General features: G+C 39.6%; 1 protein-coding gene across 6 annotated transcripts in view; it reads left to right on the top strand.

Moving 5' to 3' along the window:
* Positions 1-25,789, top strand: part of LOC114651841 (janus kinase and microtubule-interacting protein 1-like) — a 558,596-nt gene that overhangs the window by 276,727 nt on the left and 256,080 nt on the right. For 5 of the 6 annotated variants that reach the window (XR_007935128.1, XM_051928214.1, XM_028801850.2 and 2 more), the window contains exon 1: positions 10,773-10,900. The exons of the other annotated variant lie outside the window; for it this stretch is intronic. The gene's annotated coding sequence lies outside the window, so the exon portion shown is untranslated. Of the gene's footprint in view, positions 1-10,772; positions 10,901-25,789 lie in introns of those variants that run through there. 6 annotated transcript variants of the gene reach the window in all.

Raw genomic sequence — 25,789 nt, 5'->3', positions numbered from 1 at the left:
AAAACAAAAGGTTTGGTAAAGTGAGGACAGTACAATAATACATTTTCACAGACTTTTTTCAAAGTATTAAAAGCATTTTCACATTTCTCCGTCCACTTGATGTTTCTTGTGGCTTGATCTTTTAGCAGGTCAGTAAGGAGTGCCCCAATACTTGAAAAGTTCAGCATGAACTGACGATACCACCTTACCAGCTCCAGAAAAGACCGGACCTGTCATTTTGTTTCAGGCTGTGGACAATCCTTGATGGCAGCCAATTTGTCTATTTAAGGATGGATGATACTGTCCCGTGTGGTGTAACCCAGTATTACACCTCTTCCTTGACAATAACTCTCTTTTCTGGGTTAAGACCAAACCAGCTGCTTTTATGTGGTCAAAAACTGCATTAAAGTGCTTTAAGTGTTCTTCCCGGGACTTGCTATACACTACCACATCGTCAATCCATGGTCTAGCATAGGTTTCTGCTCCCTACAGCATTTTGTCCATCAGGCATTGGAAACTGGTGGCTGTGCCATGTAAACCAAATGGCATTGCGGTGAACTGGTAAAGGCCCCCGGGTGCTCGAAATGCGGTAAATGGCTTGGACTCATCTGTCCGTAGTACCTGTCAATAACCTTTACATAAATCAGTTTTTGTTAGAACTTTTGCATCCATCTGCTCTACTAATTCATCTACCCATGACACAGTCAAAAAGCAGATATTGCATTGACTTTTCAACAGTCTACACAAAAATGCATTTGCCCATTTTTTCTTTGGCACAAGTACCAGGGGACTACACCATTCACTCACCGATGGCTCTACAATTCTTGTTGTTTTATTTGTTCCGGTCCTTCCTTGAAGCCCTCCTGTTAATGTGCAGGGATATGAAAATATGCCGTTCTCACCGGATGTGGGGAGGTAAGTTGAATGTCATGCTGTGTAAGATCAGTCTTACCAAGCAGAGCTCAAAACAAACCCACAGGAATGATTCTTTGAACATCCCCTCTCAGTTTGTCACTCAGGTGTTCCAGCGAGGGCAGCACTCCATCATTTGCTCTGGAGGGCAAATACTGTTCCTCTGCCTCATCCTCCTCCAAGACACTTAGGATAATAAACTGGAAGGAAGGATAAGTATTTTCATACCAAGTCTTTACCATATTTATATGAAATGTTGATTTTGGCTTCCGTGGATGGTCTGGCATCTCAGTCTTTTAAGTGACATGACCTTTCTGTGCTATCACCGTATAAGTCCTTTGCTACTTAGCTACTAGGCTGCTCTCAGAAGTTGGCAGCAACAATAGTATCTTTTGTTCAACAGTGAGATTATGTTCACTTATGGCTTTGTCATACCATGACTTCTGTTTAGCTTGTGCCTTCTCCATATTCCAAAGCAGGTGAAGTTGATTCCCTATCGCTTCTGCTTCCTAACTGGACAGATAAGATATTCCTGAAGCTTATGTTAGACTGTGATAATTGTTTCCTTAATATTTTTGAACAGTATTGGTGTGGACTGCTTATGTGAGTTCTCCTCCTTTCTCAAGAGTCAATGCCCATCCAAGCAGCAGTGTATGCCAGGCAGCCACAAACCATGAATGGAAAACTTGAGCTTCACAAGATACACTTGTGCAAGCACCCTAAGGCCAACCTGGAGTTTCCTGTTTAGACTTAAGACACTGAGGTTGAGAATTCCAGATTCTCAAAATGTTTCAGATGGTTATTAAACTAGAGTCCAAGGATACTTATTTATTTGTATATCTTCTCCTTTTTGTTTTTGATATTGTTGTATACAATGGCAATGCAATTTCTACCGCATGCATTGTATTTGATTTTTATTCACAGTATTTGCTGCTTCTTAATGTGTGAAAAGGTGAATGGAATTCTCCTCAGGAGGAATATTATCCAGTTCTTAGTATCACTTCTATAGTACGGTTTTTAACAATCAACAGCTTCCAGCTTGTGATCACCATTAAAATGCTGCTTTGAGTGCACTTTCAAAAATGGGAGCTAATTGCAGCTATGGCTTGGAGTGCAGTTAAATTAGCCTGCAAGAATGTGACTGTTATACAAAATTAAGTTTAGTCACTCCGACAACTAAATAATGATAGAAGTAAATACAGAATAGCATGAATCTTGGGGAAAGCAATGTTCACATTTTATACAATTGAATATCCTCATCTGAAATGGAAGGAATGTTCTTTAGGAATGTACAGACTTTGAAAATTTTTGCAAGCATAGAAAAGATAAAAACTTACATGATATGGTGTACAGTATATGTAAATTGTGTGTGTGGTGTACATGGATGTATACCTCTGTATCTATTAAGCATGATTTCTGTTAGTTTGCCTTTCAATCTGGGTTCAATTCCTACACATTACATTTAACTATTTCTTGAATTAAGCATTTATATTATTATTTTTGTCTTGGCCTCAAATTGCTCTGTGTGGGGGTATATTGTCTCTGGAGTTATTTGTTGCACTTCATTTGCACAATAAAAAAAACACAAGATACAATATACCAAGATGCTTTCCAGTGCTAAAAATTGTTATACACTAACTAGTAAATAAAGAAATAACATTTGGTAATATATATTTCCTCTTTCTTACTACAACTACAACTCCAGATACCTCAGCTAGAAATATAAATATAAATGCACAAACACATTGTTGAAGGTATTCAGACCCTTTAAACATTTTCAGATGTTTCAGGTTCATAAATGAAATTTGTACATCTTCCAATATGTATTTTAAAGAGACAGTTATTTGTCAGCACATATTTTAAAGTAAAAAATGTATACAGTATGTATTGAATCGGCCACAAGACAGGAATCAACTTTGCACAAGATGCCAGTCCAGTGCAAGACAAATTACATTAATTCATTAATTTATTCACAAGTCATTGCCAGTAATCCAGTTTATGAGGAGCTAGAGGAGGGACTAGCTGAACATCATAATCTGCACAATTCTAATTAGCCGTGGACAGGCTGCCAGTCCACTGCACATTTGTACAGTATGTAAATTGCAACATTCAGAGATACATTGCTACAATTTCCTGTTCACTACTGTTTGGGGCTCCTGGGAGGATGAGCTGTCACATTCATACATTTGTACTGCAAAAAGCCAAAGCATTTTCTCTCAGTTACTAAGTAAGCAAGTGGTAATGCCTGAACAGCTACTTTGGATTTCTAAATCTTGTACCCCCTACCCACTAGAACATGTTGTCTCAAAAGTTACTCTCATAATAAATGAATAAATTCAAGAAAAGAAACTTACCCAGGGTTTCTAAAACATCAAAAAAATCTTATATTTTATATGGTGATACAGTATACTTAAAAAGGGATTATCCTCCTAAACAACTTTTGAATTATATAGTTTAACTGCCGAAATATACTGTATAGTGTTTCTTACAGGCAGGTTAAGATCTTTTTTCAGGTTCAGACAGTATCTCAGAGATGAGAAGTGCCTTGCCTTGAAGCCAAGTCCATCTAAAATTACTAGAATGGTTAGTGTGCCTATCCCGATTCATAAAAAAGCTTCAGCTTTGCTTGTAAGCAGTTTTACTAATGGATGAAATTTTTAAAAAGCAATAAAGATATGAGTTTTAAAATAATCATAGATTAAATGTTTAATATTGTATTTGCTGTCCTTATTACCTTAGCAAGAGTTGATGAAAAAATAAAAGATGCTGAATCCATTTTGATAAGTTTCCCTCTAATAGTGTGGGATTTGTTACTCTGTTGGATTACCAAATAATTTTTTTTTTGCATCGGGAAGTATCCAACTTCTCCACTCATGTTGTACTGGCCTGTGGATGTCTTTTAAAACCTGAAACAGAAAATAAAAATGCTTAAAATGAGAATTATTTTATAAAACACAGAACGCTGTCAGGAATATAGCCTTGTTTTTTTAATTTAAAAAAAAAAAAACCTAGCGTAATGGTTTGGTGGACACATGTACTTAACAATATGGAAGAGATATCATCAAACCAGTCACTAATGTTAAAATGATTACTGCATTCACCTACAACTCGTAATTTTCAAACTCCAACTTGGAAAATGGAAAGAAAACATGTCCTGACCTCGGAATTCCTACTCAGAAACTCAGTCCTGGTCACCCAAGTCCGAATTTGTCTGATTTCAGATGATGATGCCAATCCAAAATGGCGACCTACACTGCTATCAGTAAGTACAGTAACACTTTAAAGGTTTCATGTGTTTATTAGAACTTACTCTTAATGAAGAACCTCAATCCATAATACTGAACTTTTTTTTTATTTATAATTTTATTGTTTGTATTATAATCATTCTATACAAACAGTTCAATTTTTACAAAAAATAGGATAGAAAACAAATCAACCCCTACCCCTGAGAAAGAGAGCATGGCCAAAGGAGTAAAACTTAAAGCTTGTAAAAATACATAAATTGATGAGTTTAATAGGCAGATAAAGATAAATGGAGACGAAAAAGAAATGGGAAGAGAGTTACTTCCTCAGTGCTTTAAGAGCTTATTCTAAAATATTATTGATTAGATCCTGCCAGGTTTTGAAAATGTTCTGCACAGATCCTCTGACTGAGAATTAGATTTTTTCCAATTTCAAATAGTATAAAACATCAGTTACCCACTGACTTAAAAGAGGAGAGATGGATTCTTCCAGTTTAGCAAAATTAGTCTGCGTGCCAATAGTGTAGTAAAGGCAATCACAGTTTGTTTGTCCTTCTCCACTTTAAGCCCATCTGGAAGAACACCAAACACAGCTGTTAATGGGTTAGGAGGGATTGTGACACCAAGGCTGTCTGAAAGGCACTTAAAAATTTTTGTTCAGAATGATGTTAATGTGGTGCAGGCCCAAAACATGTGACCCAGTGAGGCTGGGACTTGATTGCAGTGTTCGCATTTTGGATCTTGCCTTGGAAACATTTTGGACAGTTTTATGTGAGACAGATGTGCTTGATCCCTTCTTGGATTGAGGCCTTGCTGTGGCAGAAGGGCTTGCGTGGTCTTGTGATCCTTGGAGCTATGTTGTCGGGAACTACATGCTCCTGGTAGGGCTTCCCAAGGCAAACAGGTCTGAGGTGAAGATCCAGAGTAACTCGACCCTGAGACCCCATATGGCTTTAAACCAAGGATTGGCGTTTCCCTTGCCTGGGAAAGGGTACCTGGGGCCCCACCCTGGAGCCAGGCCCGGCCAGCGAGCCCCTGGTGGCTGGACCTTCGACCACGGAACCCAGCCCGAAGGAGCAACGTGGTTCCACACTCTTGTGGGCCCACCACCTGCAAGAGAGGCCATAGGGGTCGGGTGCAATGCGATATGGGTGGTGGCCGAAGGTGGGAACTCTGGCATTCTGACCCTTGGTTGCTGAAACTGGCTCTTGGGACATGGAATGTTACCTCTCTGGTGGGGAAGGAGCCCGAACTGGTGCGCGAGGTTGAGAGGTACCAGCCTAGATATAGTCGGGCTCACCTCTATGCACAGTCTGGGCTCTGGAACTATTCCTCTTGGAAGAGAGAGGCTGGACTTTGTTCCACTCTGGAGTTGCTGTAGGTGAAAGGTGGCGGGCAGGGTTGGGCTTGCTTATGGCCCCCCGGCTTGAGGCCTGTACGTTGGGGTTCTCCCCGTTGGACGAGAGGGTTGCTTCCCTGTGCCTTTGAGTTGGGGGAAGGACGCTGACTGTTGTTTGCACTTATGCGCCAAACGATAGTTCGGAGTACCCGGCCTTCTTGGAGTACCTGGAAGAAGCACTGCGAAGTGTAGCTCCTGGAGACTCTGTCGTCCTGCAGGGAGACTTTAACGCTCACGTCGGCAACGACAGTGAAACCTGGAGAGGTGTGATTGGGAGGAACGGCCTCCCTGATCTAAACTCGAGTGGTATTCAGTTGTTGGACTTCTGTGCTGGCTATGGATTGTCAATAACGAACACCATGTTTCAGCATAAGGGTGTCCATAAGTGCACTTGGTGCCAGGATACTCGAGGTTGCAGCTCGATGGTCGACTTTGTAATCGTGTCATCGGATCTGCGACCTTATGTCTTGGACACTCGGGTGAAGAGAGGGGCTGAGCGTTCAACTGATCACCACCTGGTGGTATGTTGGACCAGATGGCGGGAAAGGCTGCTGGACAAACCAGGCAACCTTATTCCGAGGGAGGTGAAGGACATTGAGTCTGAAAGGGCCATGTACCGAGCCTTCATTGTCGAAGCAGCAGAACGGAGCTGTGGCCGCAAGGTTGTCGGTGCCTCTCGTGGCGGCAATCTACGAACCTGGTGGTGGACACATAAGGTTTGTTAGGCCGTCAAGTTGAAGAAAGAGTCCTACCGGGTCTGGTTGACCAGTAGGACTCCAGAGGCAGCTGGGGGTTACCAGTGGGCCAAGCGTGTGGCGGCATTGGCTGTTGCTGAGGCAAAAACCCGGGCATGGGAGGAGTTTGGAGAAGCCATGGAAAACGACTTTCGGTCAGCACCGAGAAGGTTCTGGCAAACTGTCAGGCACCTCAGGAGGGGAAAGCGGTGCTCCACCAACACTGTGTACAGTGGAGATGGGGCCCTGCTGACTTCAACTGCAGACGTTATTGACCGGTGGAAGGAATATTTTGAGGATCTTCTCAATCCCACCAGCATGTCTTCTTTAGAGGAGGCAGAGCTGGAGGACCCGGGGGGGGGGGGGGGGGGGGGGGGGGGGGGGGGGGGTTTGGAGCTTGTCCATATCAGGGGCCAAAGTAGTTAAAAAGCTCCCAGGTGGCAGGGCCCCTGAGGTGGATGAGGTTCACCCTGGGTTCCTCAAGGCTCTGGATGTTGTGGGGCTGTCCTGGTTGACACGTCTCTGCAACATTGCATGGACATTGAGGGCAGTGCCTCTGGATTGGCAAACCGGGGTGGTGGTCCTCCTTTTTAAGAAGGGTGACTGGAGGATGTGCTTCGAGAGTACGGGGTACAAGGCTTGTTGTTACGAGCCATTCAGTCCCTGTACAGGAGGAGCAGGAGCTTGGTCTGCATTGCCGGTAATAAGTCAGACTCGTTTCCTGTTGAGGTTGGACTCCGCCAGGGCTGCCCTTTGTCACTGATTCTGTTGATAAGTTTTATGAACAGAATTTCTAGGCACAGCCAAGGAGCAGAGGGAATATGGTTCGGTGACCTCAGAATCTCGTCTGTGCTATTTGCGGATGACGTGGTTCTGTTGGCTTCATCGGACAGTGACCTCCAGCTCTCACTGGAGCGGTTCGCAGCCGAGTGTGAAGCGGCGGGGATGAGAGTCAGCACCTCTAAATCCGAGGCCATGGTTCTCAGCCGGAAAAGGGTGGATTGCTCTCTCCGGGTTGGGAACACATTACTGCATCAAGTGGAGGAGTTCAACTATCTCGGGGTCTTGTTCACGAGTGAGGGAAGAATGGAGTGGGAGGTCGACAGACAGATCGGTGCGGCATTTGCAGTAATGCAGACTCTGCAATGGTCCGTCATGGTGAAGAGAGAGCTAAGCCAAAAGACGAGGCTGTTGATTTACCGGTCGATCTACATTCCTACCCTCACCTATGGCTACGAGCTTTGGGTAGTGACCGAAAGAGCAAGATCGCAGATACAAGCGGCTGAAATGAGTTTTCTCCGCAGGGTGGCTGGATGTGGATATTTCAAGTTCCAAATAAATGAGGTTATGGTTGAATCTAATTGTTAAAAATTATTTACATAATACTGAATATTACGGTGATTGCATTCACTACACTTTTGGCACGCAGACTTATTTTGTTAAATTGGAAGAATCCTAATTCTCCTCTTATAAGTTAGTGGGAAAACGATGTTTTATATTATTTGAAATTGGAAAAAATCAAATTTTCAGTTAGAGGATCTGTACTAAATTTTTTCAAAACATGGCAGGATTTAATCAATATTATTTTAGAATAAGAGAAATAACTATTACCGCATTTAACTCCCTTCTCCATCTCTTATTTACATAGATATTTACTTCTCCCTTTCTTTTGTTTAATGTTGCCTTATTAAAAAGCCTTAAGCAATTTTCCTTTAGCTAAGCTCTCCTTCTCAGGGGTGGGGTTTGATTAGTCTTCAAATTTGTTGGGTTATAAATTGATCTGTTTGTATGGAATGATTACAATGAAAATTAATAAAATAAAAATATATAATAACATAATACTGAATATTGAGAGGTTAAACTGTAACATTATCAGAATGAACAGTAACAGACTAATTGATGTTAGCTTGATACATTCTAATGTTCACACATAGGGCTTAATGGTTGTTTCGTGCAGTTTTTTAACTGCAACTTCCGAGCAGAAATAGTACTATTTATTGTAGCCAACAGCATAAAAATATGTTTTAGACCTGACAAATACTTTTTTGCATCTTTCTTGCTTATATATTTCTTCTTCAATATGGACTACAGAACTATTAGTGTTGGATGCTAAAACACCAGCTTCATTGCTGCATTCAGGTATACTTTCCCATTTGGGTAGCATGAACACACGGAGGTCGCAAATGACGCAATTGCAACTTCCCAGCTCCGCCATATGACGAATGTAGCATAAGCTGAAAACTTTTCAAATACTGATGATGATTTAGACCCCCGTGACCCTGTAGTTAGGCTATAGCGGGTTGGATAATGGATGGATTTACCACTTATCATTGCTTTGTTCATATGGTTAGTTTAGTCACCACAAGTAGACGTCCATCATCAAATCAGCTTAAAGCCACACGCAGACCTACTTGTAAAACAAGGGAACAATAAAAGAATTAATCTTTTAGGGTGCTTGGGCTTTTTAAATTTTTGAATAGTTTAGCATAACTCACAATATAATCTTTAATAATCCCTGACAGTTTGACCTTTTACAATAGATCTGACAATATGGCCAAGTTAATAATGAAACAGTTTTCTGTTATCTCTATCAGTTTTGTAAACTAATTGGATGCATAACCTGTTTTATTTTACAAGAGGAACTCAATATACTGTATCTTTTAAAATGAGAATAAACCTTATTCATTTAGCAGGGAACTACTGATTTCTTAATACACAGTATAGCATCTATTTACCAATTTACCACCACCATTCTCAACTAACTTGTTCTAAGTGCTGAGCATACTAAATATCTTAAGTCTTCAGAGCAGGCTTTCTGACCTTCTTTTTATTATGTGCCTTTAAGATGTGGATCTGAATATGACACTCTTACTGTACCAGTTTGTTTTTTTATCTTTTTCCAGCTCTGGCAATAGTTTTTTTTTCTTTTTTCCAATAAATTAGCAGCATAGCCTTTACCTTTTTCAAGTTCATGGCACTACCTGGTATGAAGATAGACAGAGGGCACATGAAGTTTTGGGGTACCACCCAGATAAAACCCTATTTTAATGAAACTTGGAACAAGGTAAATTGAAAAGGATGACTGTCTCAACTGTGGTTCAAACGTGCTATAAGGCAGCTACTGGGCAGGAGCTCCATCTCTCTCTCTAGGGCAGATCTGGAAGGGAGGCAAAGTCAGAAATCTTCTTGGGCTTGCCCTTGGTAATGCAGATAAAAAATGAGAGGAAGTCAGCAACAGCACCTCTTCTCAACGACAGGTGGAATGGCTTACCTTAACAAGAGTCTTGAAGGTGTCTGTCTCCTTAAGCATGCATGACACTAAATGAAATGGCTTGTCAGTTCATTGCAATTATCAGACCTCATCTGTATAGAGGGTCTCAGACAGGCAATTTATGTTTAACTGCAACTGAAATTGTACAGCAAAATGTACACTTGACATATTACAAAAAGGAGTACCGTTTCAAAGGAAAAAGCAGTTGTGTTTTGCAGTGCACTGGTGTCCCAACCATGATTGGCTCCTACCATATACTTGAAGCTGGTGTGGTATACACCAGTTTTCAGTGACCCTGAATCTGACAGCCAAATTATAAAATGGACAGATGTACATTGTAGTGCAGTATAAGACCACTGAAATCATCACAAGTTTGAGTGAGCATTTCAAATTCCAGACATTAACTAAAACATCTTACTTTTATTCAGGAAACTGCAGAGCCAGGGAGCATCAAGCAGATGGGTGGGTGGTTGGATTGCTAATTCATCACTGGGAAAAGAAAGACATTAACTGGACTTTAAAAAAAAAACAAACAAAGGATATTTGATGGTTCTGACAGGCATCGCAGACATTCATACAGTAATATGGGTGCAATGCCCACTTATCCATTTTCCAAACCCGCATATCCAGGGCAGGGTCGCACGGTACTGGAGTCTATCCCATCAAGCAAGAATGCACGAATACCAGCTGGACTGGGCGTCGGTTAGTGGGATTAGGGATTTGTTTGACATGCGGCTGTTGAAGTTGCATTAGAATGATGCCGCTGTAAAGTTTAAATTCCAAATACGCGTTTCAAAGCTACCTTTTCGTGCAGTCGTAATTTCCTTTCCTTTTCATAATGAATGACATTCGTTCACTTGTTGAGCGATGTCAACGTCGACTGATTGGACAGGCGGCGCAGTTGAGCCGCGTGGTGTAGGACGCGGGGGTCGTGGCGGTGGGTTTGAGTCCCGTGAGACACCCGGCTTTGCTTGATGATCGACTCTCTCTTTTATGTCTTTGCTCTTGGGTCTTTAAGAGTCGTTCGGTTAAGTAGGCAGGCGCTTTTACGGTCCACACTGACGTGGAGAACGAGCGAAAGCCCGTGTGGGCGGAGGTGCAGTCAAGAGTGCCGGTTTGCGGAGAAGCGTTCGCTCGCATCTTTCAGCCGTTTCACTTCACACAGGCTGCGAAGTCAGTTCGGCGCGCGCGAGGAGGCGGGCAGGGCGGATGTGAGAGCACGCGGAGCATCTTAAGGAAGGGAAGACTCACAGACGTCCCTTGCTGCACCCTGTTCACACAGCGATGTCATCTGGTCTAGGAGAGTCTTATGGTGATAACATGTAAATGCATTCGACGAAGAGCACGCCGGGCTTCCAGTTTAGTAAGTAGGCAGGGTGGGCGCCGACACGGGTTCGGCTGTGTTCCGTGTGGGGCGACATCTGCTTGTTTTGTGCGTGTGACGCTTCTTCTCGAAGGGTCTACACGTTAGTACGCAAAGCGGGATCCCTGCTGCTCCCGTGGCTGAAGCATTTCCACCTTTTTCAGCAGTCTGGTGCAGTTGAGCTCTCGATGGACAGGTGGCCTGCCGGGAGTGAACTGCACCAGTCTCCCTTTGCTTTAATCTGGAGAGATGTTGATTTTTCGCCGTCGCCTTTCACGCTTCTTTGCGTACAGGTGCACACCATTGGGTTCTTCCTCATTTACAGCTCAGTGTGTGTGTGTTTTTTTTTAATGTAACGGAAGAATGATTTGTATTACAGAGGCAAGCATGTAGACTAACTTTAACCCTCGTGCGTGACAGTTCTCGAGCTGGGGGCTCTGCCTTATCTGCGGTCGCTTTCACGTGTCCTGGCGCCTGGGATAACGAGCAGTGCTGCTGGGTCCGCCTAACCTTCATTCATTTATTTATTTTGTCAGATATTCGCGGATCTGGTGCCATGTGGTCTGTGCTGCAGAGCTAGAGAAAAGGTGGGTGGGGTTGGACGGCAAAAAAAGCGCTTTTTTATTTGCACAATTCCACCGCTATGATCACCCGGCGGACACTCTCGAGATGTCTTCTTATTGCAATACTTAGGAAGCCAAGTGTAGCCCGTCACTTGCAGAGCACGATGATTGATTATTGTCTTTTCCTCCTTTTAAAGTGGTCACGTCGTTTAAGTTGGCATAAATAGTAATCATGCGGCTGAAGTAGAGACCAAGTGGCTTTTGCACATTTGAGGGTTAACCGAAATGTCCTTATAACTGCGCTGAGTCAGAGATATCATACCAGTGATGGAGCGGGAGGAGTCCGATTCTTTGGAATTGGAATCCAATTTCGAGATGAGCAGAAAAGCCAATCAATGATCAGTATAGTAGGAAGGACGCAGGCAGTGTGGTGGTCTAGTGCCTCAGCACTAGACTGTAAACCCGAGGATTGCTGGTTCGGTCTCCACCCCAAACGGCGCGAGCCTCTTCAGTCAGTGTATGCAACGGTGATTCAGCGCCGGCTTGGCGTTGACAACTAAAACACATTTAAGTGTAATGTTCTGGTAATTCTCAACAATTCACACTGTGAGACAAGGCCCAAGCTACCCACTTATTGGATTAACGTACTAACGCAGCAGTATGTTACATGGAAGATGCAGTGTTTAAATATATGCACATTGCAATTTTATTTAAATTTAATTAAATGAAGATCAACACTTTAGAGCCCAGATATTAATGTAGTAACACTACAGATTTTAAAATGTAATATTCTAAAGTTCATTTTATATTATAGGAGCACCATCTGCACTTTACAGCAGGACTATACTAGCAATTATTGTAAGCCACTGCAGAAATTGTTCCAGTTTTTGGGCTGATCCACTGGCACATTAACAATAAAGGTTGTTAGTTGACTTAAACAAGAAGCAGCTTAGTAAGAGTAGTAGCATAATATTTGACAAGCACAGAAAGTACATACACCTCCATAAGATCTACAGGCACACCCACACCCCAGGGCAATTTTTTGTTTCAGTGACACTGTATCACTATTTATAAGTCCAGTGTATATTTTTCTGATCGAAAAATACATCTTTGGAAAGTTGAAGCAAGGATAGCATAGTTAACATTACTCTGAGTACCAGCAGGACGCAATGATGAGCTTTGAACTTTAAGGTTTGTAATTTACAAACAAATGCCTTAGACATTTGAACGCATTAAGAAATAGTTGTTGACCTATATTTTAAATCATTCAGTTACAGTTTTATTTTGTCAGTAAATAGTACCTTTCACAGAAGGCTCATGCTTGTTGAGTGGTTTAAAGCAGTTCAGTCAATACATACTTTTATTCACATATACACTCACCGGCCACTTTATTAGGTACTTGTTAACTCAAATATCTTATCAACTAATCAATGACAGCAAATCAGTGCATTTAGCCGTGTAGACATTGTCAAGACAGCCTGCTGAAGTTCAAATTGAGCATCAGAATGAGGAAAAAAGTAATTTAAGTGACTGTGAACATGGCATGGGTGTTGGTACCAGAGATCTGAGTATTTCAGGAACTGCTGATCCACTGGGATTTTCACACACAACCACCTCTAGGGTTTACAGAGAATGGTCCAGAAAAAGGGAAATATCCAGTTAATGGCAGATGTTTGGGCAAAAATGACTTGTTGATAACAGAGTCAGAGGAGAATGGCCAGACTGGTTCAAGCTGATAGAAAGGCAACAGTATCTCAACCAACCACTCGTTACAACCGAGATATGCAGAAGAGCATCTCTGAGCACACAACATGTTGAACCTTGAAGCCAGATGGGCTACAGCAACAGTAGACCACACCGGGTGCTACTCCTGTCAGCTAAGAACAGGCATCTGAGGCTACAATTCACATGGGCTCACCAAAATTGAACAACAGAAAACTGGAAAAATGTTATTTTGTCTGATGAGTCCTGATTTCTACTCATGCAACATTCGGATTGAAGGGTCAGATTTTGGCATCAACAACATGAAAGCATGGGTCCATTCTGCCTTGTATCAACAGTTCAGGGTGGTGATGGTATAATGGTGTGGGGGACTGGGAATCATTTAAATGCCACAGCCTGCCTGAGTATTGTTGCTGACCATGTCCATCCCTTTATGACCATAGTGTACCCATCTTCTGATGTCTACTTCTAGCAGGATAACGTGCCATGTCATAAAGCTCAGATCATCTCAGACTGGTTTCTTGAACATGACAATTAAATCACTATACTCAAATGGCTTCCACTGTCACCATATCTTAGTCCAATAGAGCACCTTTGGGATGTGGTGGAACAGGAGATTCACATCAGGGAATTGCAGCCAACAAATCTGCAGCAACTGCGTGATGCTGCCATGTCAATATGGACCAAAATCCCTGATTAATGTTTCTAGCACCTTGGTAGCACCATACCAATGTATGCCATGAAGAATTCCAGCAGTTCTGAAGGCAAAAAGGGGTCCAACCCAGTACTAGCAAGGTGTATCTAATAAAGTGGCCTGTAAGAGTATAAGAGAGGGCTGAGCAGGCTGTTTTTTTTCGTATTAGATTGCACTCCTTTAATGTGAGCAATTTCATTCTTCACATTTGCTACAATTCTGTTATGATCAGTGCGATTTACGAGGCTGTGGTGTGCTGGGCCAGTAACATTATTTCAAGAGAGGCCCACTGAATCAATAAGCTAATTAAGTGGGCAGCTCAGTTATGGCACCCACTTTCAAACAATCCTGCACATCCTCTCTCTGACGTATTAACATCCAGTACTTTTAGCCAACAAATTACTCAGCAGAGGTGTGTGAATAAATGCTACTGGGGCTCCTTTCTACCAACTGTACTTTGCCTGTATAATGCCACACTGCCACTGTGACTTTTTTATGATATTACATTTATCGATTTTTTTTGTATATTTATTTAAAGAAATTCTGTAAAAAGTCAAATTTCCCCCTGGGGACAGATTAAGTTCAGTATAATCTGAGTGAAGTTTTCAGTTTATCATAGAGTATGTGTAAAAAACCTACAGCCGACTGTTTAGATAGAATCTGTCTGTCCTTACAGATCAGCCAAACAGGCAGCATCTTAGTGGTCATGTTTGAGAGTGGGGCACCATAGGTGTTCAGGAGTGAGCTGCCTGACTTTAGAAGTATTTAAATGTTAAGGTCTTAACCCTTGTGTTATCATTCAGGACAAATGACTAGAATGTATAAATGTGTTTATCCAGATTTGCATATCTTTAATTGCATTTGTGAATTTTCTTTCCGGACTTTAGACTTTGTACAGAGTAGTGAATGTAGGTTGTAAAATTTATTGATGTGCAAACTCAATCAGCAGGTTAACTTATGCAAAAAATATAGTTTGTGAGCATAAATTACAGTATTTTGTAGAATCATATTTTTTTATGAATGTGTGTTACAAATTTATGAGCAACATGACAGTTGTATTTTGATTTTTGGGTATACTCTAGAATGTACATTTGTTCTTTCCTAACTACGGGCTACATTATAAATGAAGATTACCTGGATGCTTCATTTCATGGAGGTGTGAGTTCTCTTTCTAGCTGGTAAATGAAGAGAGTTGAAAATTTATGAAAACCTCTGTACCTTTTGAAAGAATATGAATATGGAGGCCTTGAACCTGAGCATCAGACTAAATTTACATTTTCTGTAGTTGAAGTGTACATTTTTGCAAAGTGTAAAAAAATATTCTGTCTTGCAGTTTTTCACAGTTAAAGTGTTTTTCAACAGTGACTTGATACATGCTACAAAGTGTGGAGTTATGTCATAACATAACAGGATTATGCAACCCGAATTGAAACAGCTGCGTGCCAGGCAGGCAGGGAGGGACATACTCATCCAAAGCTGATAAGGAGAGTCATAAGTGGGCCTGGGTTTTGACACAGTAAGCATATTCTGGTCCTTGCAGTATTCATATTGACATGCATATCTAATCCAGGCGTCTGTGAGTGTATTGTGTGCACTTCAGTTGATAAGGTCAGTTAGTGGCTGATTTCCTTTGCTCACAGTCACAATGACGGACTTCCTGATCTTATAAATCCATTTACTGGCATATACAGCGGTGGTACTATTAGGATACGTCAGTCAGCTGATCATTCATTTTATGCATGTTGATTCTTTTCTTGCGAAGGGCATTTCAAGGCTGTTTATAAACTAGCATCAGCAGTGATATTAAACATACAACAGAGGGGAAAAAGATCGGTTTTTACTATCACTACCAAAGAATAGCCACATTAATTTTTCTTCCAAGCAAAGGTGCTTTTTTAATTCTGTAGAGAAGTGGATAACAACACTAATGTGTTGTCACCACCTAATTTCAAAGGTGTGTTTGGATTTTGTTAAGTATTTTTATAAAGATAGTATTGTTTAAGCATTTTTAATAGATAGTCCTTCTGTCAACTACATCTAGTGGGAGTCATTGCATACAAGGTTCTACAGTGTAATGTCAAATCAGAAAAGAGATCATCATTTGGGGCAGATATCTGACATCTGTGGCATAATCTTGCATATAGATAATAAATGAGTAATATGTTTTTGTTATAATAAGGTGTATCTGTTGTGGCAAGCGGCTGGGGGTGGTACCCAGCCAGGACGCCCAGAAGGACCGGAGGAGGGCTTACGCCTCCTCCAGACCATGAGGGTGTGACCGCCCTGGTGGCTTTGGGGACCATGGGAACAGAGCTTAGAAGCTGAACCCTATAGGGGCCCATGGTCACTGCCAGGGGGTGCCCCAATGCCTGTGGAGCCCTGGCCCTCAGCACTTCCGCCACACCCGGAAGTGCTGGGGGGAAGAAGACCAGGGACATCCAGAGTGCTTCCGGGTGCGCAGCCGGTACTTCCGCCACACCAGGAAGGGCCGGCGGAAGCTTATCAGGAGGCACCTGGAGCACGTCCGGGTGAGCATAAAAGGGGCCACCTCCCTCCATTCGATGGCTGGAGCTGGTAGAGGAGAGCAGAGGAGTGGAGGTGGACCAAAGGAGAAAGGCTGTGTGAGAAGAGGCCTGGACTTTGGGGTAGAGTGGGTTGTGTGTGCTTCATTTCTGTAAATATTAGTGTAAATAAACGTGTTGTGGTGATTAAAACAATGTCTACCTGTCTGTCCGGGCTGTTCCCCTCACTGTCTAAATATTTTACAAATAGTACTTTACACAAAAGTTTAAGTTCCTGTGTAATGCTAAATGTTAAACAATATCTATTCTTTCATTTACTGAGCATGCTTATTTCAGTACAGGATGACCTCCCAGCAGTGTCAAGTGCAAGTGCCAAAGCAGCCATAGACGAGGCTTCAGTCTTACACAGGGCCTGCTAACTTGCATTCATTATTACAGAAGCTCTAAGTCAAACCTAGCGGGCATGTTTTTGGGATGTTAGAGGAAACTAGAGTACCCAGAGAAAGCCCACACAGACTACTACCAGGTCAGGCTTTGAACCCAAGGTATTTGAGTTGCAAGGCAGTGATATCAATTTAAATAAAAATAATACATTTCCAGCATGCTAAATACAAATACATAAAGAAAATGTCCTCAAACCCCCATAGTTAAAAAGTTCTGTGGGTGAGATTAATTACTTTCTGTAAGAGAACTGCCTAGCTATCTCTAAGGCAGTTTGTCATGCTCTGCAGAGAGTCTAATGCTGTTTGGACAAGATAAGTAAAAAACAGAAAGGGTGATTCTTGTATAGAAATTGTCAGTGGGCACTTCTGGCAAGGGGTTCACAAATGTTACAAAGGCTCACTCATATAAACGTGAGGATGCTGCATGCAGAATTTGTAGCTTGTGGACTTGGTTAGCTTTCAAAAGTCAATGGAGAAAGGATGAAACATAAATGTGAAACAACCAATTTGATCTTCTTTCTATAAAATCAATTCGTATTTGTTGAGCCAGCTGTTGTTTGGCTCCAGTATTTACAACATTACCAAACAGAAGCTTTAACTCCGTTATCTTGAAATGGTGGCATTTAGCAATATTTGTGGTATACTTTTTTGACATATTTATAAGCTTTCATTTAATTTTAATGATTTTTCATGAGCATCAGAATTTTGTGTAATTTTATGTCTGCACATATTCTTTATTATTGTGCTCCCAGGTGGTATCATCTGGTTTGCGTCATGTGATGTATGATGTCACAATCCTCATGCTATTTAAGATAGCGTCACTCCGCTCCCACTGTTTTTTTTTTGTCACACCAAAGCTAGAACAAACTCTCATAATTCTTTATGGTTAGAGACAAAGGCTAATATCAGGATTTCAAAACTCAAACCAACTTCTTTTTTGACAGCTTTTGTAGCTCATGTTTTTGTTTTTGGTTACTTTGCTCTTTTGGTAGCAAACTTAGGCCTGTTTTTCAAAGAACTCTTTTTGGTTTTTGCCCACAAACCTTTTCTCTCTTCATTCATTACATTTTTGTTCTTTTGGACATGTTAACTTAGGGTTTAGCCTTTTATTCTGTGCTCAAAAATAGTTGTTGGAATGTGAAGTTTTGGCCTAACATGAGACATTGTTCCCTACCCTTTATCATCAAGTGTTGTACAGCAAAGATTAGAGGCATTTGGGAAAGAGTAAAGAAACACTGCATAAGAAATTGGCCAAAAATATTTTCAGTATGGGTGTTTTTGATTCACTGGTAGTAGCTTTCCTGATTAAAAGATAGGGAATAATTGACTGCAGTCTTGCTCGGAGGAAGAGATATGTTTGCTCAGGTAGTAGGCAAGGTGAACTCGTGTCTTGTTGATTCTGGGAAGGTTTATTAGCTTCTTTTAACTCCCCAATGGTAATGAAAGTTGGGGAAAGTGGACTCTGGTTAATTTGCCTTAGAACTGATGAGACGGGTACTGCAACGATAAAATTAGAGGAATACACATGCCACTGTGCATTGATATGTTTTGTGTACTGTACTTTATTCCGTAAGGCAAGCATCATGTTTTCAACCATCCTGTGTGTTTAATGGATTGCTAAAGAACTTCCAAATGTAAAAAAAAAAAAAAAAAACCCTAATACATTTGTACATATAAAAAAAGCTTCATAAAGACAATGGGTCTATTTTGATACAGTGCTGCCCTGGTCATGCATGATGTATTGCTAATTTCCTTAAATCTTTGTAGCACCTTTAACAGAGCAGACTAAACTTCATGAATTACACAATAATATGCTTTTAATGGTAAATTATTGGGCAATCTTTGTATTATTTTTTTAAATTGTAAACCTGCACCCATCCCTATTTTTATATAACAGTACACCTTAGATTATGTCATTGACTTGTTAGCACCATCAATTTATACTCCACTGGGAAGTGCAGGAATAGGTTGCTTAAGTCCACCATTCTTGAAATTCAGACAAGTGGAACTGTGAACCCATTTCAGCTGAGTGGTAGTCATGAAAGGCCTGATTGCATGTTGTGTCTGTGAAGTATGTTTCTAGGAGGTAAAGCTAGAGTAGCATAAGTTTTTAGAAATAAAAGTACATAAGTGAATTCAGATGGAAGAAAAGGAAACCAAGTTAGAGAGAAAACAATTGCAGCCTTACATGCACATCTGCCAACAACATGTTCACATTTTTTTTATTTCCTTCAATTTCGAGGCACTGCACACTAGAAAGAATGGCATCTGTAGCACACTAGAAAGAATGGCATCTGTAGCATGACATCTGCTTCAAGTGGCACACTGAGCCTTTTGAAGTCTGTTTGGATTACAGTACCCTCTTAAATCAAAAGTTGTACTTGTTATAATTGTTTTATTAAAATATTAGCTGTTTAGGTATAAAAGTCTCGTTTCCAAAAATAGTCAAAGACCTTTGGCAGAAGAAGGGGCAACCTCCATCGATTTTGTTTGCATTTATTTGAATTTACTTGAGTGTACATGCTTAAAAAGATACAATCTGTTCATTTACAGAATGTAAGGTTTTTACTGTATATGTTGTCCCCTTTTATTTTCCTGTAACACATGTTATTTTAATTGAATAGTATAAATGCAGTCAGTGTAAGTGAACATGGGTGGCAGTTTCAACCCTGTAAGGAACAATTGCCCTTTTTTGGGCTGGTATGAAGATTGTGGCCCCCAGGGCTTTATAAGAAAGGCAGATTAGACATGCACTGTAGGTGAACATCAAGATAGTGACTGCTTTTACTTACCATGCATTGATACTTGCATGTAGAAATTAAGTAAGGTTATCAGATAGATGTGTATTATGGTAATATACCCAATATGTTTGACATTGTGTGCTTCTTCATTTCAAGTAAAAGCAGAAAAAACATTAAAAATGTGCACGAGTCTCAGAAAAAGTCACCATGTATGCTGATCAGATTCAGCAGACCATCTATTGTGGTTCTTGTACTATAACTGTATGGAATTTGTACTTGTTACGAGATCATGAAGGTCGAAATTTACCAATGCCTCATTGCTCCCTGGCTGGTGGTAACGTTGGTTATAACACAGCAAACATACCAGACCCTTTGTGTGTGCATGTGTTTTTTTTTTTTTTGTTTTTTTTTTAATGTGACATTTTGTGGCATTTTAATTATGAACTGCAATTAGCTATCGACTGTGAAAGTTGTCTTTTTATGTATATTAAAATGTGTTTTACTAACAGGCTTGAGAAAAAAAGCCAAACAGCACTATCTGGTAGCATAATGAAATGGACATTGGGGATTAACTGTATTTTATGTTAATGAAAAATACAATTACACATACAGTATATGGCATGCTTTCTGCCCTGGATTTTACCACAAAAATGAGAACAAGGAAAACAAGGTTCCCAAATTTCATTAATACATATACAGTATTCTGTTTATTATTAGGGGATAGCTAAGGAGGGCAAAGCGACTCAATAGTTGCACTCAAGCTATGTGCATGGGTTTATATCTGTAGTTTAAGTCTTGCCTTTTCAAGGCAAACCTTTTCACTGAGAAATTCTCAAAGTACTGTTTTCACAAGCTGATCTAACTATTGACATTGACATTGCTGATTTTTAAAGACACACTTATACGAACATTCAGTCTTTGTTAAAGCAGGGATAACTTTTAATTCTTTCTTTCTTTCTTTCTTTCTTTCTTTTTTTCTTTCTTTCTTTCAAAAATATATATACAATAAGTTACAAATGATCTCTGTGTGGATAAAATTTCTGATTATGCATATATTCATTATTTATTGATTTTTGCTTAACCTAAAGTTGTGAAGAATCTAGGGGACAATGGATACAGGGCATTGAAAATTCTTGAATGGGCGAAAGTGCCAGTCACTGAAATGGAGGGGGAATGTGCAGCCTCCACAAAGTGAGCATGGTAAAGGTGCTATATAAGTGTATTATTATGATTAGATAGTGAGTAGCTAGTGAATAAAACATAGAACTATGCAGCTGTGAAGTCGAAAGTCTACTATGCCACCAAAATATTACATTATAATTAAGAAAAATCGAAGAAACATCAAACGCAGTATGGGCACAATGGGAAAATTCTGCTGCTCCTTCAAGGCAAAAAAAAAAAGCTTTTGTAATTGCAGTTTTAGAATTCCATCAGGCAGTTAGTTCAGAGAGAAAATTTCCTGGTTCTTTGAGTTCTGTGACCACTCAACTGTGGGTTGCAGTTGTTTTAACTTTTAGGATTTGAATGAGGGTACTGGAAATGATAGCAAAAATAAAGTTGCATTTATCCCTGAATATAATAGACATTTTTATAGATGCCTATCCAACCATTCATGTATTTTTAACCAATTTGTCCAGTTCAGGTTTATGGGGAGGAGGTGCATATCCTGCCTGCAGTGGACATGAGGCAGGAACCAGTTGTAATTTAGACATAATGCTCACACACATCCAGAATGACTCATGTAGGGCCATTAAGTTATGTAACCTGCATGCCTTTGCAATATGGAAAGAAAGCTACAGTGTCCTGTGGAAACTCCACTGAAGCATTGCCTGCTATAGTTACAGGAAGTAAAAATCGAGTGTGAAGTATCAAATCTCAGTACCTTTGGTTTAGTCTCCATTGATGAAGGAATAAGTTGGTACCTATGTTAATTTCAAAATAAACTTTAATGTTTCAAATCTCCCATATTGGGCAGACATTCGAGTGGCTCAGCTCATAATTGAAGCATGAGGCATATCTCTTCAATGAAACAAGTAATGTGTTAATGGAAGGACATAATTGCAGAGATGTTCCGTTAATAGGACTGATAAAACTGTATCCTTGACTAGTGAAACCCAATAGGCAAAACATAAATTTGTGTTGTTTGTTGGGTCTTTGAAGCCAGAGTAATGACAAACATTGACATATGCAATGAAAGGACATATGGGACATAACTGAATGGTACAGGAGTGAAGAAGATGCAGTTTCAGGTTAGTTAACTTTAAGAATACATATCTCATAAACATGCACACAATAAATTAATAGGAACACCAGCATTAGATAAACTTGTTTTGTTTTCTTTCAGATTTTCCTGTACAGTGGAGTGGCAAACTCAGTTTTATTGAGGGCAAAAAATACCACTTTGTTGTTGATATGTTCTAGTCTACATTGAGTATACAAAAAACAACCACCAAATTTTCTTTACAAACAAGACGCATTGGCACCTCCTTTTATCCCAATTATATATTCTGCCTTGCATGTCTTGTGAAACTGCATTCCTTCTTCTTTTCTTTCTAGGACCCTGCAGTGAGTTAGGAAAACTATCAGCAGTCTCAGGACTGAAATCAGTACTGCATGGAAAAATTACATCAGTGCATAAAGTCGAGTGAGTGAGAGCAGCAGTCTGGATCAATTTGAGGATTTATAGCTAGAGCATAGTGTATCTGTTTTATCAACATTAATGATCACAATCAGAAGGCACTTGACCGCATTAAAATGTGCTGGTATTGGATCATAGAAACCACATCTGGAGTTGGTCAGGAACAGATAATAATGATCATATTTAACATGAGTGGAAATTTAAGTGCGTTTTCTATCCACCTACAACAAGTCAGCAGAAAAGACAAACGCATTGTATAGGGTGGTGATGGCAGTCAGGTAAGCTGCAGAAGGGTGGCTAGCCCTGACACCTCCGCAGCTTTAAAAAGTGAGGGGATTAGCAGCAGCGTCGTGTAAACCTGAGTTGCCATCTCATTCATAAGGCTTTCATAATCCTATAACACAGAACTTCTTTATTGCCGTGTGTGGCATGTTGCTCTATTTTCAGTTTTTTTAGCTGGGCAATTTACATTCTAAGTACAGGTTAGTGACTGCAGTGTGCTGTGCTGCACAGATAAATGCAAGTGGATACTAGACATACATTTTAATGTCCATTATGAATGTAATAGGGCTAAATTATATAATGATGCGATCTACGTATATATGAAAAGCGCATTAAAAGGGGGGTCTTTGATAAGACTAATGGTCTTTGTAGGCCATATGTAACTTTTGATTATTGATAATACAAGTCACTATTAAAAGGTCCAAGGGCTTCGAGTCTGACACCCATGCTGTATATACTACTTCAGTCCATCAATTGACAAAATTCTCTGTGAATAAAACGGAGTATTATTAATAAGCAACTAGTTGTGTGATTTACTTTGTCATGAAAAAGTAAATAAAGATTCAAGCTTTAAGAGTCATAAATTTGTACTGAATTTCAAAACTAACACGTTCAAAGTCAAAGGAAAAATAGTTACAAATATGAGTTTATTTATATTACTGCAGTTTTTTTTTTCTTTTTCTTTAATGCTGTATATTCCAGTTAAACCATTGTCTGTTTTTCAGTTTTGGTTTTGTAACATGAATGGAATCAAAGAAGAACTTTTATGGCTTCCCTTTGTTTAATCTGATTTGCCATCTGTCTGTTCTTAATCACTGCCGTAGACTAATTAGTTAGAAATGGATTCATGAGGAAAAGCTTATTAACCCCAGCAGTGATGTCAGAGTAAGTTTTTCTTTTTTTATATGTAAAGCTGTCTTATTGTCATGTGCTGTTCAGTGCATAGCCACATTTTTGTGTTTAGCTTTTTAAAAATCTGTAGATAAGGGAAATGGATAAGATCCTGGAAGGAATCAATGAATGTATTATCTCAGTTCAGGCAGTGACAGCGGTCTTTGCTTGGAGCAAGCAGAATGTGTGACAGCGGTTTCCTGAATGACCCTGGGTATAGAAAAACACATTAGGCCACTGGTCTATTTTTTATTGGAACAGGAGTCATCTTAACATTCTCCTAGATAATGATGCACTACCAGAAGGGGTATCAATAAAGAATATTGTACAGTACTATTGTAGCTCTCCAGATACTTTCTGATTTGTGAAGTGCTACAAACATCTTGTAAAGGAATGACTGTTTCCCAATAGTTAGTGCCTGTTTTCTCTTGAAGCTTTCTCATGAAACACATTATATTGGAACACATTAACACACTTCAAATTGTTCTTTTTATTCTGAGTGAATTGCTTGAAGAAGCAAATCATTGTCTTTAAATATTGTTTCTTTTCAACCAGAAACCTTAAATATGTCCACATTTTTAAGTTTTAGAATGGGTCTTAATATTTGAATTATTACCTGTCTTTCTGTGGTTGCGCTTAAATCTGTGACATGTTCTTTATGACCATTTTAGATTATTTAAGCTTTCCTTCGGTTGCCTCTGTAAGACTAGTCTGTAATTTGCTTCTCAATGTTTATTGAAGATTTTGTTGCAGATGGAACTTGATTTTTCTCTAGTGATGCTTTGATCAATCAAGAACTGATCTAAATTGGTTGATTTTCACTATAGACAGCTTGATCAGTTATCAGTAAATTGATTATAAAGATTTTTTTCAGCCCCTGCTGTTCTAAGCTTTTTGGTGATTTAATTGTAGTGCTCCTTTAAACGCTTGGTACTATGGTAGTTTTTTTTTCCTTCTGCAAACTTCCAGTAAAGAGAGTTTACCAGAAAGAGAGAGGACCGAAATACTAGCCTTTACTAAATAAAATGAAAATGGAAAAAGAAAAGATAAAGAAGAATTTGAAGTTATCTAGTAAACAATAGGCTTATTAGCTTAACAGCAAAACCTGCCTATTTTACTTGTAAACTTGTTAAACACATCAACCTTGTGTGTTTTTGATGAACGTCTGATAGATTTGCAGCTTTTTCTAAAGGTTTGTAGAGTTTTCATTTGTTTGTGTGTGTCTCATGCAGTACATGTTTTGATAAGAGAAAGTACTCCATAATTACACCTCAAGAATTATAGTAAATGTATATCTCAACAGAAAAAAGCTGTAATGCAGTTAATGATTAAAAAATAAATAAAACCTGTATGTGCATGTATATTTACATTTAAACAGTGTGTAACTGCCAATATCAGTTAGTTGAATCAATGCATATATATGTTTATGTATGTATGTACTGTATGTATATGTGTGTGTGTGTGTGTGTGTGTGTGTGTATATATATATATATATATATATATATATATATATACTGCTCAAAAAATTAAAGGAACATTTTTTAATCAGTACACCTTCAAAATTTGCGGAGGTTACGTTTGTAGAGCACCCACGAATTGTGAAAAACCGTGAATTTTGGATCTGGTTAAACAAAATGCCTATTTTTTATAGTTTAAACCCTAAATATGACCCAAAACACTTTAATTTCACACTCAACTTAATACATTACCTAAAAAAAGAATGTAAAGGTAAACCTGTATACTCTACTGCTATGTCTCCCACAGTTGTAGAATGTAAAATACCGATGTTACCGCTATATGTACTATAATTCATGAAAGCGCGTTTTCATTGCCAGAAGTCTTAGAAGGTGCAGGGCGTTTTGGTGGCATCTTGAGGCTTTAACCCTTAAACTGCCACATACTTGGGGGTTAATGCATCTCTGGACACCAAATACCTTTTTGCTGTACCAACAAAACACACACAGTAAATCATGAAAAACGTTCATGAAAAACGGCAACGGATGAAATGTAATGATGAAAATTGATAGTCCAGAGATCCGCACGTTGAATGAGAATGTAAAGATAGTCCTACCACTAGTTCCTGAAATGGTGAAGACGGGTTCAGGAGCACTTCTTTCTTCACAAGATGGCCATGAATCCACTTACAGTCCTCATGTACACGGGCAGACTGCAGACAATTTTTTGAGCAGTACTGTATATATATATAATATTTAATATGCTAAATTTCTTTTTCTGTTTCAGATAAGTGCACAATAGAAGAAATTAAATAATGATGATTTATAATTATGAAAAGCGTTTTATTTTGGTTTATGCCATATGTATTATGGACAGATATTTTCTGTACTTTAACAAAATTGTATTTATTTTAGAATTTTTGTAGTCACTGAACAATC

The sequence above is a fragment of the Erpetoichthys calabaricus genome, chromosome 5 (genome assembly GCF_900747795.2).
Source record: "Erpetoichthys calabaricus chromosome 5, fErpCal1.3, whole genome shotgun sequence".
In the NCBI taxonomy this organism is placed as follows: domain Eukaryota; kingdom Metazoa; phylum Chordata; class Cladistia; order Polypteriformes; family Polypteridae; genus Erpetoichthys; species Erpetoichthys calabaricus.
The sequence above is the reverse complement of the archived record's forward strand: the minus strand, read 5'-3'. Positions and strand labels throughout refer to the sequence as shown.